Below are 15,840 nucleotides of genomic sequence, written 5' to 3' on the forward strand. Positions count from 1 at the left end.
GTTTGGGACTTTAAAGGGGAACTCTAGTGCTTCGACTGTGGCTAGGGTTTCTTTGTCAGCCATTAGATCTTTAGGGATCTGATCCAACGGTTGATGCTCTCTATTGCTACCACGGCTTTGTGTCTCACACGCCGTAACGTGCGCATCATGTTGGCGTCTGCGTTAGCATATTCTTCTTTCTTTTGTCACCAAAATACCCTTCTTTTTTATCTTTATTTAGGTTTTTTTTTTCACTTTTATTTTTAAAAAATAATAATAAATAAAAAATTGATGTACCCATCAATATTATCAACATATTCATTTTTTTTTCTTATTTTATTTTGAAAAATAGAATGTTTATGTTGTTTTGCGTATGATGATACTATGGTCTTAAAATTTTTGTTCCACCTACTTGAGTACTTCTTAGGGTAAATTTGAAATTCAGACCCTAATAAATTTAGTTAAATTTACTTTTTTACTTAAAAAATAGGAAGGGATAGGATATTTATTATTATATAAATAATTTTAATTGACATTTATTATAATTATTATTAAAATAAAAAATAGAAAAAAAAATCTTAAATTAATTAATAGTCATAAATTAAAAAAGTCGAATAAAAAATAAAAAAATGAAAAAATGACATTTATTATTATACTATATATATAAGTAACATGCAATCCACGTTTCCTTAGTTTTATTTATAGAATTTATTAATTATTTTTATTAAATTTATATTAATGTCATATAAATTTCAAATAAATATCTTATTTTAATTAAATAATTTATTTATTTTTGTTAAGTTTATGTTTGTTTTAGTTTTTGAATTTGGAAGTGACAACAAGAGATTATATATTATATGTTTAATATAATATTAAATATTATAAGTGGATTTTAAATTTAAGTTTCTTGCTAGTTTTTTTTTTTAAATAATTTGTTGCTAATTAATAGTAGATTATATTAGATGTTTAATATGATATTATTCTAATAAGTGAGTTTAAGTTTAATTAAATTTTATTTAAGTTATAAAATATATGATTTTATTATTTCTAAATAATTATCATTGTAAAATATCTAAAAAATATCATATTTTAATTTGTTTGATTATTTATTATTTCTAAATAATTATTATTGTAAAATATCTAAAAAATATCTTATTTTAATTTGTTTAATTATTTATTATTTTTAAATAATTATCGTTGTAAAGTATCTCAAAAATATCCTATTTTTTTAATTATTTATTTTATTTTATTTAAGTTTAAATGATGTTACAAACTACCGATATATATAAGAATATTCTGTTAAATATACGAATATTCCGTTAAAGTTAACATTAAAAAATAAAAACTGTTAAAAGCAAGAATTTCCGTTATCTACACACTTTTTATATAGAAAAGACTAGGTAGAAGCAACGTGCTATGCACATTTGCTTAGTTTTAAAGTAGTAAACATTGTCAATAATTTTAATAAAAATTAGTTTTATTATTATTTAAAATATTAGGTAGAAGCAACGTACTATGCACATTTGCTTAGTTTTAAAGTTGTAAACACTATTTATAATTATAATAAAAATGTATTCACTGTTTTTTTTAATATATATATAATATAATAAATTATAGTTTTATAGTATATATAAATATTTATATCAATAATCTCTACATATATGATATTCAACCACAATGTTGACATAGATATATACATTTACATGACATATATATAAAAATACATAATATTTAAAAAGAAATTAATAATAGTGTTGACCACGATTTTGGCCAACGGCGAGTAGACGCAAAAACGACAGTAGACCTTGAATAGAAAATAAATGACACAAATAATTGTATAGTGGTTCAGCCCCAATTTGTTGGCAATAGCCTAATCCACTTGGAGTTGTGATATATGTAGCCTACACTTAAGATCAAATGAACCTCAACCAACTGAGTTTCTCAAGTGTAAGTAGAAAAATACAAAGTTTGTCTCTCTAGAGAATACAAGTTTTTTCTCTCTCTCTAAGCTCTCTCAGAAAATGCCCCAAGAATGCACCAAGTAACAACCCCAAAGTCTCAAAATTAGAGAGTTTGAAAGTCTAAAAGATCATATCCCCCCAATGATGCCATGAGCTCTTTATTTATAGGTTCATGGATCGTACATGAAAAATATCCCATTTTGACGTGGTCCTTGGTTGTTTATGTAACATCCCAAATTTCCTAATGTGGCTTAGTGCCTGGATTAGGGGGTCGGGGGGCAATAATTGAGTTATTATGTGAATTATATTATAATATAATTATGCTTTCATGTTAGAGATATTAAATATGTGTATGTGGGCTCGTTTCTTATAAGAAGGGTATTTTAGTAATTTGACTCGTTTAGGGTATAAATGCAATTATGTGATTGTGTGATTGAGACCACATTATTATGTGGATATATTTGGGTTACTCGACGAGAGGCGATTCCGATGAGCAAGTTAGCGGAAAAGTCACAACGGGGTCTTAATACCCAGCTCGGGGTGAGCTTAGGGGTATTTTAGTAACCGAGTGAGAATATTGGAAATAGCGGGAATTATAGGATGTAAATTGTGGATAGAGGGATTTGAGGCAAAGGACAAAATTGCCCTTGTGAGCACTTGTTGAATAGGCTAAGGGCAAGGGGCAATTTAGTCATAACCATTAAGTTAGGATATAGATGGCTGGGTAATTATCAGAAGGATGGAGAATTAAAGGAAAGAAATGCAGCAGCTCTCCCTTTCTCTCTCACGCTCTACACTTTCTCTCTTGGAGCTTTGGTGATTTTGATCAACTTGAAGGATTTTGCTTGGAGGGAAGGCTAGAAACCAGGGAATTGTTGGGAGTTATTACCATTGGAGTCATATAGCTGAGGTATGGATTCTGAACTGAAGGATATCATGTTAGTTCAGTTGGTATATTTAGAGTTATGGTGTTCATGCATGTTTGATAATTGGGAGATTGGGTTTGGGAAGTTTGATGTGCTTTACTATGATAATTGGTTGGGTTTGATTGGTGAGAATGAATATATAAATTGTGGGAATTGAATTGGAGGAGTGGGATGAAATTGGATAAGTTTTTGGCTGGGTTCGATTGAAGAAAAACCCAGAAATTTCTCGGTTCGTGGGGCTGAGCCGTGGCTCTTTTATGGTGAGTCGCGGCCTGCGAAGGGAATTTTGAGCCAGCAGGGCTCGGTGGCAGGGGTGGGCCGCGGCGCCTCAGGGGCGCGCCACGGTGCGCGTTGGTTTCAAGGGAGGTCGAGCCATTGGAATTAGAGGCGGGCTACGGCTCGAGTGTGAGGGGCCGCGGCCCTTAAGGCGGAAAATTGGCCTTAATGGGATTTTTAGATTGGGAACTTAACCGCTTGGGCTCGAGATCGATTCTACTTCCTTGATAAGTGGAATTCGATGTCCCGAAGGCTAAGATTTGATCTGGAAGCCTTTATTTACCTATTGTTGATGGAACTTCCTTATTGCAGTTGTGACTAGGTTTACGCTAAAGGCTTGAATCGAGGATCGTACTCAAAGGGTCGTCGTTAGTAACTCGCATACGAACCAAAGGTAAGAAAACTACACCTGTTATGTGAATGCATGATTAGAGCTTAGTCAAGGTGGTGAATGTGGAGATAAATAAAGCTTGGACTTTGTAGATGAACATGATTATAATTATGTTTGTGAATATCTGAATAGGTACATTGTAATGTGCATAATTATGATTATGCTTATGACTGCTGTGTGAATGTATTATAATGCATTGTGATTGTTGATAAGTATGCTATATGAAACATGTGACCGTCTGTTATGACTATGAAGCTTGGTTTATAAACTAGAGGGTTATTAGGGTGTTAAGTGGGGATTAGCTTATTAGTTGAGAATATGTTGGACTCTGGGAGACTCGCCTCATAAGTTGAGAGTCCCAAGGCTTCAACTTATAAGTTGGAGGCACGTGGTGGCTTGACTTATAAGTCAAGGGCTTAAAGAACTTAGTTTATAAGCTAAGATTGGCATAATGCACATGGAGTGCAGCCCACCATGGCTAGGCCACCCTGGGAGTGCGACATGCACTTGACTGGCTCGGATGCCAACAACTTGAAAGAAAGTGCAACATGCACTTGTGTGACTCTATGGTCTCCAGTTTGGTTTTATGAACGCACCAATTTCAGTTATTATTGTTTGATAGTCGTTTTATTCTGTGAACTGTTGATTACGTTTTCTTGCTGAGTCTTCTGGCTCACAGGTGCTTTGTGGTGCAAGTAAAGGTAAAAAGAGAAGCTCAATCAGTCATAAGTCGGAGGGCATTAGCAGTGGTATGTACATATGCAGTCTGCTTAACCACCACGGCCGAGATGCTTAGGGGAACTAGGGTTAAACCCAACTTTTGCCGCCTAGGTCAGCTTATTATGTAACCTGAGTATTGTAAATAACTTTTAAACTGATGTTTTTGGGATCCCATGTAAAGAGCATATTTTTTTTAACTTAATGAAAATGCTTATGAGATGATCAAAAGTTTTAATACCTAAACCTTTAGTGGCTTAATCACATGTTTAGTCTAAATGACTTGTTTAGCAAGTCCAGCACTGGTTTTAAACACGCTTGGTAATGTACCCTAATTAGCAGGGCATTACAACTTGGTATCAGAGCAGCCAAGGTTTAAGGGTTCTTGATGTTGGACTGGGCATGTACATTCACTGCTTCTGACAAGCTCGACTCTGGGTTGGGTAACTATTAATATAGTTATGTGTATATTTGCTTAAATGAATTATGTGTGTTTTATCTGCTAGTTTAAATAAGAGGCATGAGTTATTCTGATAGGGTCTGGCCCTTAACTACTGTATGTAGGTTGAGAATGTGTTTATTAGTACGACAGATATTTGTAAATGCTATAGGATTGGTTATTAGCATCATTGAACTTGATGAATGTCAGAAACACTTATTAGCGTTGTTGTATGTGTACCCTGGATAGAGGATGCTTATTAGCGTCGTAGTATGCTAGAGAAAAATGTTTATTAGCATTGTTAAGTGGTTATGCATGCCAAAGAATATGCTTATTAGCATCTTGTTTAAGTGATACCATGAATTTCTCTGCTTATTAGCATGATTATTGTATATGAATTATTGGGATGCTTATTAGCATTGTCAATGCATGTGGATGCTTATTCGATCGGTTTAGAACCGTGGGTTGATGTGAGATACTGTTATTACTGCCTGATAAGCTGAGTCATTGATTGTAGATAGACTTGGAAGTATGCTTCCAGGGCAATCTAATGAGCCAACCAGCGCTGGGAATCAGGCCAAAAGTAATGATCAGGGTCAGAACCCTCCACCAGCCTCTGAGAACTAACAACAGGTGCTTGCAAACTTGCAAGCTCAACTGCAGGGCAGAATGAAGAGATACTACGATTGAGGCAACAACAGATTCCAGCTGGGAATGCTGCATCAGGGGCCCCATCTGTTGTTTCAATACCGGCCGTATAACAGCAGACAGAGTTGGAGAACCGCTGGGAAATGGTATATGAGCGGTTCAGGAAGCAAAACCCTTCGGTATTCGAGGGTGGCGCAGATCCACTCAAGGCAGAGCAGTGGATGGCCATGATTATGTCCATCTTGGACTTCATGAGAGTTGTGGGCAATGAAAGGGTGGCCTGTGCCACGTACATGTTTCGGGAGGATGCCCGAATCTGGTGGGAGGTGGTGTCCTAAACTAGAAACGTAACCACAATGGGTTGGGAAGAGTTTAAAACCCTCTTCAATGAAAAGTATTACAATGAGACCGTTAAAGCTGCAAAGGCCGAGGAATTTAGTAAACTTTTGCAAGGGAATATGTCAGTGACTGAGTATGCCCTGAAATTCGACAGATTAGCCAAGTTCGCTCCAGACTTGGTACCCACTGATGGGACAAGGAAGGAAAGATTCCTTCAAGGGCTACAACCTATGATAGCCCGGGATGTCAGAATTACCACTGTACCTGGAGTGTAATGCCTCAAATTTCCTAATGAGGTTTAGGACCTTGATTGGGAGGCTGGGAGGGCCATAATTGATTTATTATGCTATTTAATGATAATATGCATGTTTAGGTGTATTAAATATGCATGTGAACCCATTTGTGATTAATTAGGTGATTTTCATATTTTGGCCATTTCGGGCATTTTTGGCATATATGTGAAATGGGCGTGGTGCTTTGTTATTATTTGGTTATGCCAGTGTTACCCAGCACAAGACAATCCTAGGAGGTAAGCTAGTGGGAAAGTCACAACGGGATTTAAGCTTGACTTGGAATAGGTCAAGGGGTATTTAGAGCATTACCGGGTTATTGGGTAATGGGAATGAATATTTGGTGATAAATTGGGAGTTAGTAAGATCAGGGGGAAATTCTTGAAGTTTTGACTATAATGTCCCCGGGGGTGTTTTCGGGACCTCGAGCATTAGGTTTTATTGGAAGCTACTTAAGCTTGAAGTAACCTTTTAAGAAAAATAAAAAGAGCGTTCTGTACGTTCTCTCTCCCTAAAGTCCCATTTTCGTCTCCCGATCGCGTTTTCAAAGATAACTTGAGTTCTAGGACTCGGATTCAAGCGAGGATCGAGGCATAGCAATCCTAAGGAGAATTAGAAGCTTATTAGCCGGAGGATTTAGTTGGAAACAACTCAATCGGAGGTAATTCAAGTTTAAGTTTTAAGTTTTTAAAAGTTTTTAAGCTTGAATTGGACTTTGTGAATCGTTGAGTTTTTAGTTCGTTTGAGCCTCAGGTTTTGGTGGTTTTGGACCATTGGGGAGTTTGGGAACTTTGATTTGATGATTGGGAATGTTTATACATGTTTTTTGGAGGTTTTAAAAGGTTAAAAACGAAGAAAAATGGCTGCCCCGAAGTTGGGTCGTAGCCTTGTTCTTGGGCGCCGCGGCCCTTGCTCGATGAAGCAGGTGCCTGATCTGTTCTTGCTGGGCGGCGTGGCGCTTGCCTCTGGTTGTGCTGGGGGCCGCGGCTCAAGGTTCTAGGGCCGCGGCTCAGGCAGGCTTTTGAGCCCGTTTGGGTGTTTTGACCCCGGGAACATGGTTTTAGGCCTCGGGATCATTCCTACTACCCGGATTAGTGGGGATTGATGTCTTGGAGGCTAAGTTTTAGTTCAAGGGTTGGTTTTAGAACTTGAACTCATTGGATCACCATTTGTGGTTGTGACTAGGTTATTACTAGAGGCTTGGAATCAGGATCGTGCTTGTGGCTCATTTGTTGGTAACCTGTGCTTGGACCCAAGGTAAGAAAACTGCACCCTATGTGTGACATGCATGGCTATTATTGATGCATGTTGGATGTTTAAATGTAAACATTGATAGCATAGTGAATGCTTGGCAATCTTGCCCATTTGCATATGATTATTATTGAGGCATGCTGGATGATTAAGTGTGATGCATGTGATGCACGAGAAAGATGTGATTAGGGCATGCCATGAATGATGAATATGGGATTGGTCAGAGCTTGAGTCTCTGTGTTTGTGCCTGATCAATATTATGCTCACAACTGTTAGGTAAGCATGCTGAATGTTCTACTCTTGGATGAATGACATATTGATAACATTGCTTACTTGTGCATGGCACTGACTAATTAGTCAGATTTGGCAAAGGTGTTAGTATCAACTGTGAAGCTGTGACTCACTAGTCAAGTTCGACAGTGGTACTGGGCACTGGTCACATTGGGCTGACTCACTAGTCAGGACAGCCTTAGCGTGTTCTATGCAAGCCATGTCGATCAGATCAAATTGACCTTCTGCATTGAATGACTCAAGGAGCATTAATGCAGGACCGACCTCAAGTTCGATGAATATAAACAAGCACTTAACTAGCCAAAGGCTAGTCATTTAGAGCCAGGGCTAGCGAGCCCCGTGACTGTTAGGTCACATGGCTATGGGCACCAACCCTCAGTGACATGCTTGTCAGTCACTCATTTGATAAGAGCCATTGCAGGAAAGCCCAGGTAACGGTGTCGTTACATGGCTATGGGCACTGAGGCCTAGTGACTTGTTTGTCAGTCACTCAGTATGGTTTACCAGAACCTCAAGTGATATTCACTCATCTGATCAGAGCTATGAGCTCTGTATGATCATTTTGATCATCATATGCATGGCTTTGGGTACCGAGGCCCCTAGTGACTTGCTTGTTGGTCACTCAGCATGGTTTATCGGAACCTCAAGTGTTGCGACACTCATCTGATTAGGATTGACTTGATAGTCATCCAATCAGAAGGGCAGGATTTCTTATCTGAGCACCTAGAGCCAGGGCCAGCGAGCCCCGTGACTGTTAAGTCACATGGCTATGGGCACCGGCCCTAAGTGACTTGTTTGGCAGTCACTCATCTGATTAGGTGTGACTTGAGGGTCCTCCAATCAGAAGGGAAATATTTCTTATCCTGGATACCCCAGCATTGTTTGAAGTCATTTGCATGCTTGAATTAAGCTATGTTTGCTAGGCATGACAGATATGATTTGATATCGTGATATGACTGTTCATGAGCATATGAGTTTTCTTGCTGAGCTTCGGCTCGCGGGTGCTTTCTGGTGCAGGTAAAGGCAAAAGGAAGCTGGACCATCCTTGATTTGGAGAGCTTAGGTGATGACGTGTACATATGCGGCTGCTCAACCAATACTTGGGCGAGGTTTGAAAGAGGAACTAGGGTTAAACCCTGTTTTGCCGCTTAGAACGACCTGTTGTAAATATTTTCTTGTAATAGACTCTAAAATTATGTTTTTGGGATCCCAATGTATACAGTAAACGTTCTAGTGAAACGTTATATCTTAACCAAAATTTTTAATCCCTAAACCGCTAATCATACTTAGCTACACATTTATGGCCAAATGACTCGATTAGCGAGTTTATCACTGTTTGCAATGTGCACTGTAGCGGTCCCTTGAGTTGGGGCATTACAATTGATAATGGTATTCTCAAAGATAGATTTTCGGTCTGGTTATCACCAGTTGAGAATTAAGGATGAAGACATACCCAAGACAGCTTTCCGTACTAGATATGGGCAATATGAGTTTCTCGTTATGTCATTTGGTTTGACTAACGCCCCGGTAGCTTTTATGGACCTAATGAACTGAGTGTTCAAGGACTATCTGGACCAGTTTGTGATCGTCTTCATTAATGATATCTTGATTTATTCATAGTCAGAGGAGGAGCATGAGCAACACCTTAGGTTGGTCTTGCAGAGACTGAGAGAACACAAGTTATTTGCAAAGTTTAAGAAGTGTGAGTTCTGGTTACTGCAGGTGACATCTTGGGTCATATCTTTAGTAGAGATGGGATCAAGGTAGACCCATCTAAGATTGAAGCTGTTAAGAATTGGCCAAGGCCAAGGAATGCCTTAGAGATTAGAAGCTTCCTTGGGTTGGCAGGCTATTACAGGAAATTCGTGGAAGGGTTCTCTAGAATATCATCCCCATTGACAGAATTAACACGTAAGAACCAAAAGTTTACATGGTTAGATAAATGTGAGAATAGCTTTCAGGAGTTGAAGCGACGTTTAATTACCGCTCCAGTCTTGAGTCTTCCAACTGGACAGGAGAATTTTATGGTTTACTACGATGCCTTGAGGCAGGGGCTAGGCTGTGTCCTTATGCAGGCAGAGAAGGTGATTGCCTATGCATCACGATAGTTAAAGGATTATGAGCAGAGGTATCCAACTCATGATTTGGAGTTGGCAGTAGTGGTCTTTGCATTGAAGGTATGGAGGCACTACCTTTATGGAGAGAAGTGTGAGACATATACAGACCACAAGAGCCTCAAGTACTTCTTTACACAGAAGGATTTGAATATGAGACAGAGGCGTTGGTTGGAGCTGGTGAAAGACTATGATTGTGATATTCTTTATCATCCAGGGAAAGCCAATGTGGTGGTTGATGCCCTAAGTCGGAGAGGTCCAGGGAAGTTGTATAGTGTGAGGCAGATATCCAAGGAGTTAGCAGAAGATATGACCAGAGCAGGAATTAAGTTAGTAGTGGGCTAGTTAGCCAACATTACCCTGCAGTCTACTCTCCTAGACAGGATAAAGGAGAGTCAGTTACAAGAGCCACAGTTAGTGAAGATTAGAGAGGATGTTCAAGCTGGAGCAACTAGGGACTATTCTATATCTGATATGGGCCTGCTAAGATACAAGGGTCGGATTTGTGTTCCAATGGATGCTGTTATTAGACGAGAGATTCTGGATGAATCTCATACCACCCCGTATTCCTTGCATCCTGACACCACCAAGATGTATCAGGACTTAAGAACTTTGTATTGGTGGCCTGGGATGAAGGGTGATGTAACTGAATATGTAGCCAAGTGTCTGACGTGTCAGCAGATCAAAGCTGAACATCAGAGACTCGCAGGATTGTTACAACCCTTAGACATTCCAAAGTGGAAATGGGAAGACATTGCAATGGACTTTGTGGTGGGATTGCCTAAGACAGTGGGTCAGAATGATTCAGTATGGGTGATAGTGGATAGATATACTAAATCAACTTACTTTCTACCAGTGAGGACAACCTATACCGTTGACCAATATGCATATCTCTATGTGAAAGAGATAGTACGTCTTCATGGAGCTTCGAGGTCGATTGTGTCAGATCGAGATCCTACTTTTACTTCTAAGTCCTGGGGAAGTTTGCAGATGGCAATGGGCACACAACTAAAGTTCAGTATAGCGTATCATCCTCAGACCGATGGTCAGTTTGAGAGGACTATCCAGATACTGGAGGACATGCTGAGAGCATGTGTACTGGATTTTGAGGGGTCTTGGAGTAAGTATTTACCCCTGATAGAGTTTTCCTACAACAACAGCTATCAGGTGACCATAGGAGTGGCTCCTTATGAGATGTTGTATGGTAGGAAGTGCAGATCCCCTATTCATTAGGATGAGTTGGGTGAGCACAGATACTTGGGTCCTGAGGCAGTTTAGAGGACCAATGAAGCTATAGAAAAGATCAGAGCTCGGATGCTCGCATCGCAGAGTAGACAGAGAAGTTATGCGAATCCAAAGCGTAGGAACGTGGAGTTCCAGGGGGTGAGAAGATTTGGCAAGAAGGGCAAGCTGAGCCCTAGGTTCGTAGGACCATTTGAGATTTTGGAAAGGATCGGTCAAGTAGCCTATAGGTTGGCATTACCTCCGGCGTTGTCGGCTGTGCACAACGTGTTTCATACCTCGATGCTACGAAAGTATGTTTTTGATGAGACTCATGTGTTGAGTTTTGAAGATCTGGTGCTGGAAACAGATTTTTCCTTCAAGGAGCAGCCAGTCCAGATATTGTACAAGAAAGACAAGATACTGAGGAATAAAGTTATATCTTTAGTGAAGGTATTATGGAGGAACAGTAAGGTTGAGGAGGCGACTTGGGAGTTGGAATCAACTATGCGGGATCAGTATCCCGAGCTGTTCAGGTAAAATTTCGAGGACGAAATTCCAATAAGGAGAGGATAGTTGTAACATCCCAAATTTCCTAATGTGGCTTAGTGCCTGGATTAGGAGACCGGGAGGCAATAATTGAGTTATTATGTGAATTATATTATAATATAATTATGCTTTCATGTTAGAGATATTAAATATGTGTATGTGGGCTCGTTTCTTATAAGAAGGGTATTTTAGTAATTTGACTCGTTCAGGGTATAAATGCAATTATGTGATTGTGTGATTGAGACCACATTATTATGTGGATATATTTGGGTTACTCGACGAGAGGCGATTCCGATGAGCAAGTTAGCGAAAAAGTCACAACGGGGTCTTAATACCCAGCTCGGGGTGAGCTTAGGGGTATTTTAGTAATTTAGTACGTTATCGGGAATTAGTGGGTAATGGGAATTTATTGGTAACCGAGTGAGAATATTGGAAATAGCGGGAATTATAGGATGTAAATTGTGGATAGAGGGATTTGAGGCAAAGGACAAAATTGCCCTTGTGAGCACTTGTTGAATAGGCTAAGGGCAATTTAGTCATAACCATTAAGTTTAGGATATAGATGGCTGGGTAATTATCATAAGGATGGAGAATTAAAGGAAAGAAATGCAGTAGCTCTCCCTTTCTCTCTCACGCTCTACACTTTCTCTCTTGGAGCTTTGGTGATTTTGATCAACTTGAAGGATTTTGCTTGGAGGGAAGGCTAGAAACCAGGGAATTGTTGGGAGTTATTACCATTGGAGTCATATAGCTGAGGTATGGATTCTGAACTGAAGGATATCATGTTAGTTCAGTTGGTATATTTAGAGTTATGGTGTTCATGCATGTTTGATAATTGGGAGATTGGGTTTGGGAAGTTTGATGTGCTTTACTATGATAATTGGTTGGGTTTGATTGGTGAGAATGAATATATAAATTGTGGGAATGATGGCCACCCTGGGAGTGCGACATGCACTTGACTGGCTCGGATGCCAACAACTTGAAAGAAAGTGCAACATGCACTTATGTGACTCTATGGTCTCCAGTTTGGTTTTATGAACGCACCAGTTTCAGTTATTACTGTTTGATAGTCGTTTTATTCTGTGAACTGTTGATTACGTTTTCTTGCTGAGTCTTCTAGCTCACAGGTGCTTTGTGGTGCAGATAAAGGTAAAGACAAGCTCAATCATCATGAGTCGGAGGGCATTAGCAGTGGTATGTACATATGCAGTCCGCTCGACCGCCACGACTGAGATGCTCAGGGGAACTAGGGTTAAACCCAACTTTTGCCGCCTAGGTTGGCTTATTATGTAACCTGAATATTGTAATTAACTTTTAAACTGATGTTTTTGGGAACCCATGTAAAGAGCATGTTTTTTTTAACTTAATGAAAATGCTTATGAGATGATCAAAAGTTTTAATGCCTAATCCTTTAGTGGCTTAATCACATGTTTAGTCCAAATGACTTGTTTAGCAAGTCCAGCACTGGTTTTAAACACACTTGGTAATGGACCCTAATTAGAAGTTGGTCATCTTGGAGAATCTTCAATTGGAGGGGTTGTTACAAGACAACCAAGACATTGTTGTGGGCAGCACTACTGATGAAGCAGATTGACTGATCAGTCTAACGCAGATACCGAAGTAGTGACTAACCAGTTCTCTCCTGAACCATCCCCTCAGCCACGCCGACCAGGGGGTCTTATCATTAAAGAACCTCTTCTTGAAAATTCTCATCGACCCGCCTTCCCTACCAGACTTGGAAAAGGCAAAAGCATTGAGCTCCTTAGAGAATACAACTCATCGTCGCGAGATGAGGACGAGATTTTCGATGAAATTCTAAATTCAGGTTTTACTAACATTAACCATAATTGCATTTTGAGAATGATTGTGATGAAAGTCTGTAGAGTCATATGGTCATTGTAAAACTTTTCATTCACTTATATTGATTTCTCGTTTCCACTGATCGAACTTTTGCTTTACTTTTTTGTAAATCCAAACATGTTCAAGTAGTTCAACACTCCCTCTGCCCAAAAAAGGAAAACTGATGAAGGGAGCAGTCTGAATCCTCCAAGCAAGGTCGTGAGGACTACACCGCCTAACCAGGGGAGACCATCCGATCAGTTAGTCACTATCCCATGCTTGACTCCTTCGTCTATTCCTCCTTTTGCCAACTTTCAAACTACTTGATCAACCTGCTTAAGTGAGCCCATTCGCATTGCTAGTGAGTATGGCAAAGAGTTATTAGACCATACTCTTCACCACTCAACCACAACTCAGACCTTGGAGACTCTACCCCGAAAAAGCATTGAAGTTGTCCTTCACAAAGGCCTTGCTCAAATTATGAGTGTAAGCATCTTATCAGAAACACTCATTTTCTTATTAATTGTTCTTATTCTGAATACTTTTCCAGTTATCCATTTCAGGGCCTCATCACTATCATTCATGCTCAACGCCGAGCTGTTGATTATAAGGAGCTGGTCAAGGTCTTGAATGATCAATTGGTGGAAGCCAAGACAAAGATTGAAAGTCTGACTAAGTCTGAGAAAGATCTCCAAGAAAAGACTAAGCAGGCTGAGAAAATAATTGCTGACTGGTACAGAATTTTCTACCGCAAGTGTACGGTGTATTGCAATATAGTTTTAATTTAAAGGATGTCAAACCCACAAGGATTAAATATTTAATTCACCAATTACTATAACTTCTAAGTCTATAATTTTAATTAGGAAATTCAACAAATAACTCAAACAATAAAATAAAGAAAATGAAGCTAATGAACTTGGAAAGTGATTAGATAAAAGATAAATGTATTAGAGTAATGATTTCACTATTTAATTATGAACATGGTTTCTTTAGTATCCTAATTAGTTCTCCTCATTTGTAATTTCTAGAATTCTAATATAATGCATCTATCTTTCTCAAGCATATATGCAATTTATCTCAATTAATCAATATGATACCTCTATTCGCTATTAATTAATCAAGAAGTCATTAAGCAAAAATTATTTTAAGCCAAATTCATAGAGTTCAAGGAATCTCTCAATCTCACAATCACTCTATGTCAAATCTTCCTATGTCCAATCTAAGTTTATCCTTCTCAAGCATAAATCCTAGATCTCAATTCACAATAATGATGGCCAAACATTAATATGAGAAAATTAAATCAAGAAGATATGAACAAACAAGAAGAACTTCATAAAGACAATAATAAAAACCTTAATTCAATAATCAAAATAAATCCATCTAATACTCTAGCACAAAAGGAGTTTAGTTCTCCATTACAAACTTAAGCACAATAGCAATGTAGTTGTTCATAATTAAAAACTAAAATAAAAGGAGGAAGAAAGAAACTAGATGTAATGATGGTGATGGTGATGGTGATGAATTCTAGCCTCCTTTTTCCTTTCCAAGCATGTAATCCCAAGTCTAATCTCTTCCAAAACATAATTAGAACCCTAATTATGCCTTTTCTTTTATAACCCCTCAAAAAGCCTCTTTTGCCCTTCAAAATTCGTACCTTAACTTTTTCGTACGGATCTAGGCACTGTTGCCCCTCGAACAGGCACTGTTGCGCTACTAGAAGGCCAAATACATGCTCTCTGTATTAGTCAGGCACTGCAGCGCCTGATGATGGTGCTGCAGCGCCTAGACGAATTCTAGAATGTTGAATCTTCAGGACAAGGCTGTAGCGCTAGAATAAGGGGCTGCAACCCTATTTTACAAATTTTTTCATTTTTTCTCCGTTTCACTCCCGTTTTGTACGAACTTCGCACCACTTCTCCTTGGACCCTACACACACAACGCAAGCATAAAACCAAACAAAACAACATAGACACCTACAAATTAGATATAAAATGGCACTAATAAGTGAATCTATAATTCACTTATCAAACTCCCCCAAACTTGACAATTACTCGCCCTCGAGTAACGACTCAAAACATACATTAAATAACAACTAAACACACTCACACAACGCGAATCAAACCAGCAATAACCTTCAAGCATCAATTTCTCGAATACCATGCTTACATAAAGCTTCAGAAATTTCCCAACAACACAATCCAGATTTTCAATCTCAATCTCAACCACTACCATAATCAACTAATCATCATTCACATCCTTTAACTATTCACCATAATGATTAAAACTCAAGCAATTGACATAGTTATGCACATCAAATTCTCACAGTCATACCACAATCAATATTATTCCATAAGTTTGCATTACTCATTATTCTCTACTAATGTAAACAACGCATGCTTAAGAATCAATAGGACTTTAATGACTTACAATGTATGGCTTAGGTAAGGTAGATAAGAAAGTCATTTAGGCACTAATACCATAAGCATACTAACCTCTCAAACAACCATGTACACATAAATCCCCAACACCTACATTGAACAACATTGACATGAATGAGATATGTATATTTATTTATTTTTCTCTTCTTCGTTTCTTCTTTATTTATTTTA

Source organism: Humulus lupulus, chromosome 7, assembly GCF_963169125.1.
Source record: "Humulus lupulus chromosome 7, drHumLupu1.1, whole genome shotgun sequence".
NCBI classification, from domain to species: Eukaryota; Viridiplantae; Streptophyta; class Magnoliopsida; order Rosales; family Cannabaceae; genus Humulus; species Humulus lupulus.